Source organism: Crocodylus porosus, unplaced genomic scaffold, assembly GCF_001723895.1.
Source record: "Crocodylus porosus isolate Cpor-Errol unplaced genomic scaffold, CroPor_comp1, whole genome shotgun sequence".
NCBI classification, from domain to species: domain Eukaryota; kingdom Metazoa; phylum Chordata; order Crocodylia; family Crocodylidae; genus Crocodylus; species Crocodylus porosus.
Genome location: NW_017728911.1, coordinates 7549004 through 7553119, shown reverse-complemented (window position 1 = coordinate 7553119; position 4116 = coordinate 7549004).

Sequence of the window (4116 nt, the reverse complement as noted above, 5' to 3'; positions counted from 1 at the left end):
CCTGCCATGGCAGGGGGTCGGACTAGATGATCTACTCAGGTCCCTTCCGACCCTAGAAACTATGAAACTATGAAACTACCAGGCTTTTCTCAAGAAGAATGAGGAGGGAAGAGCATGGAAGCCTGGCAGCATGAAGAAGGACAATGAAGAGACCAACTGAGAGCTCCATCCAGGGGTTGCTTGGAAGACGGCTGTCTCAGGTCCCAAAGCATGCAGTACCAGGGTCACTCCTCCCCTGGAACTGCATAACAGATATGCACTTCTCACAGCACCAGCAGAGTCGTCAGCGGAAGCACCAGTTCAGGAGGAGGGAAGGCAGCCAGCTACCACCCCAAACAAGAGACGCAGGGTGGCTGTGGTGGGCAACTCCCTACTGAGGGGGACAGGGGGAGCAATCTGCCGCCCCGACTCCCTAACCCATGAGGTCTGCCACCTCCCAGGGGTTTGTGTCTGGGATGTAGCAGAAAGGATTCCTAAACTTGTCTGGACCTCTGACCATTAACCCATGCTCCTCATCCATGTGGGCACAAATGACACAGCTAGGAACAATCCTGGCTGGGTCATGAGTGACTACAGGGCTCTGGGGGCTGGGCTCAAGGGGTCAGGGGCACAGGTAGTTATCTTGGTCCTTTCAGGTACAGGTCACGGGTACAGGAGGGACAGATGCATAGAAGAAGCGAACAGAAGACTTTGTTGGTGCTACCACAAAGGCTTTGGCTTCTTTAACCACAGCACACACTTCAGAGACTGTGGCCTGTTGGGAAGGGATGGCATCTACCTCACACTGAAGGGGAAGGAGATTTTCTCGGCGAGAATGGTGGACCTCCTGGTTAGGGCTTTAAACTGTGATTGCCAGGGGACAGATGGACAACTACTGGTACAAGCCCAGTGTGCCCACCAGGCTTTCTTCACTCTGTAGGGTACCACCCTTTTGATGTTGCCTCGCCCCAGGACCCTTTGCGGGCAATGGGGTGTTCTTTCTCTGCCTCGCTGCGCCGTTCTCGCCTGCCACGTCTTGCTGTACCGTCAATGGGGGGGGGCCATTTAGCGAGTCCCTCGTTGCCCAGGCCCAACCTAGCGGATGTACACGGGGCTCCAACCACCCCTGCACCCCGGCCTCAGAAGTGAACCCTAAGGAGGAGGCACGTGGCTCCTCTTGCCTGTCTGTAGCCTTTCCCTATACCTATCCGTTATACCTAAAGGGTCGAGCCTTTACAGTTACCGGTTTGGCCCCGGACCCTCAGTCCCTAGGACCTTCGTCCCTAATGGACATGGGCACCCGTGATTCCGGCGGCGACCCCTCCCTGATCAAACTCCTCCCTCGGGATCCTTGCCACCCTGCCATGCCCAGTGTGCACCTGATTCCCGTGGGTCCTCCGCGATGCCTCCTTCTCCCCGTTGTCTTGCCCAGACGCTGTCCGTCTGCCGCTGGCTCCTAGGAGCTGTCGTTGGTTCCCTCTCTCCGGCTCTTCCTGCTCTGGTCCTTCATCCTTCCCTGGATGCCGCAGGGCTTCGCTGTCTTCTTCAGTCGTCGACGGATCTCCCTCTTCAGGGCCATCCGCCCCTTCCTCTACAGCCGCCGCTGCTTTTATCCTCGCCGGCCAGCGTCTGGTGCTGACGTCACTGGCTGGCCACAGCTGTATAAACAGCCAGCTCATGAGCCGCGTGGGTTTTGCCGGCGCATCGTTCCCTGCCGCAGGTGAGTGTCTTGTTTCACCCCGGTCTCCGGGACACCCAGGAAATGGCAACCATGGAACCAGAAGTATATTCTAACACCAGCTGAAGGACAGGATTTTCAGCAGCACACCAGGAAGCCTAGGGCCTCCAATGGCAGGCTTAGGTGCCTGTACACAAGTGCCAGGAGCATAGGAAACAAGCAGGAGGAACTGGTCCTCCTGCTAACCAACAAGCAATATGATTTTATAGGGATAATGAAGACCTGTGGGACTCCACCTATGATTGGATCACAGGTATAGAGGGCTACACCTTGCATAGGAGGGATTATGTTGGGAAGAAGGATGGAGGAGTTGCTCTCTTTGTGAAGGAACAGTACACCTTCCTAGAAGTGGAGATTAGCAGTAAAGAAAGGTGACTTGAGACCCTCTGGGTGTCTCAAGGAGGGCACAGAGAAGGGGATTTGACTGTAGAAGCTTACTACAGACCTTCGAATGAAAAGGAAGAGCTTGATCAGGAATTCTCTAGAGAACTGGCAGAGGCTGCACACTCTCAGAGCATGGTCATCATGGGTGACTTCAGCTACCCAAACATTTTGTGGGATGAGCACTCAGCAAGATCTGATCACCCACAAAGCTTCCTTACTTACATTGAAGAGCTCTATGTGACTCAAGGGTGTAGGTTGTAGCTGTGTTGGTCTAAAGACATAGGCAGACAAGATTCACCCAAAAAACCTTGTCTGCCTATAAGACTCAAGAAGTCTACAGGCCAACCAGGGGTAAGGCACTCCTGGACTTGTTCTGGCCAAAGGGGATGATCTAGTGAGCAACGTGGGGATTGAAGCAAAGCTAGGTGACAGTGACCATGAGATGATAATTTTCTCCATCTACTGTAAGACAGAGAAATCAGTCAGTAGGGTAGAAGTCCTTGATTTTAGGAAAGCTGACTTCCACAAGCTTAGAAGATTAGTTGGCAAGGCCCTGTGGGACCACAGTCCAATGGGGATGGGAGTACAAGAAGAGTGGTTATTCCTCAATGATGTGGTCCTTGAAAAGTCCATTACTTTTCATAAGAAAGGCAGCAAAAGGGCTGGGAGGCCCCCTTGGCTCAATAGGGAAGTCATGGACTTCCTGATATTAAAAAGAGAAGTTTGTAAGAGATGGAAGTCAGGAATTACCACCAAGCAGGAGTACACAGCAATAACCTGCACCTGTAGGGAGTGAATTAGAAAAGCAAAGGCAAAAACCAAATTGCAACTGGCAACCAGAATCAAGGACAATAAAAATCCTTTTTGAGATGTGTAGGAAGTTAGAGAGAAAAAAAAAAAAGGGAAGCATAGGGCCCTTGATGAACAAAATGGGACAGCTGATAACCAACACAGGAGAAAACTGAACTCCTAAACAAATACTTCGCATTGGTATTCCACCAGTTCAAGGGTGTTACTCTGCTTGACAGGATAAAAGATGATCAAGGTGGAGTTGATCATCCTTGCATAGTTGGCATAGGTCTTGTGGGGGAAGACCTAGAGAGGATACAAGTTGGCGGGACCGTATGAACTACACCCAAGAGTGCAGAAAGAATTGGCCAACATTATCATGTGACCCATGGCAAAGCTATTGGAGGACTCATGGCACTCGGGAGAGTTCTCAGAAGACTGAAAGAGGGCCAATGTGGTGCCTATCTTCAAGAAAGGGAGAAAGAAGGACCCAGGGAATTACAGGCCAGTCAGTTTGACCTCAATCCCTGGTAAAATCCTGGAAAAAATTATCAGAGAATCCATTATTGATAGGTTAACAGAAGGCAGTATTCTAAAGGACAGCCAACATGGCTACATTGTCTGACCAACCTCCTTTCCTTCTATGATCAGGTAGCTCGCCTCCTGGATAGGGGAAATGAGGTTGATGTCATATATTTGGTCTTCAAAAGGGCCTTTGTCTTAGTCTCCCATGATATCCTCATGATAAAATTGGGAAAATGTAGTGTTGACTACTTAACGGTCCGGTGGCTTGGTAACTGACTCTGAGGTAGGATGCTGAGAGTATTAACAGATGGCACTGGGATGTGTAGAGGGTACACACAGGTGCACGTGCACCCCCTGAGCTTGGTGGTGCACTCCCTGCAAAAAGGTGCCTCCAACACTACCAGCGGTGCCTACAGGCAGTCGCTGCTCACCCCACCCCCAGCACTGACACTGCCGGCGGCATCTGCGGGTGTTCCCCAATCACTGCTGGCCACCACTGACACTGCTGGCAGCATTCGCAGGTGGTTGCCGACTGCTGGTCGGCGCTTGCACCCCCTCTGCTGCTGTGGCTGCCTGCGGGAGCTCACTGCTTGCCACCGCCATGCTTCTGCCACCAACAGCGCTGCCACCACCTGCAGGAGCTCGCTACGCCCCCTCAGCCTCTGGTGGCATGTGGCATTTATGAAAGATGGAACTGAGTC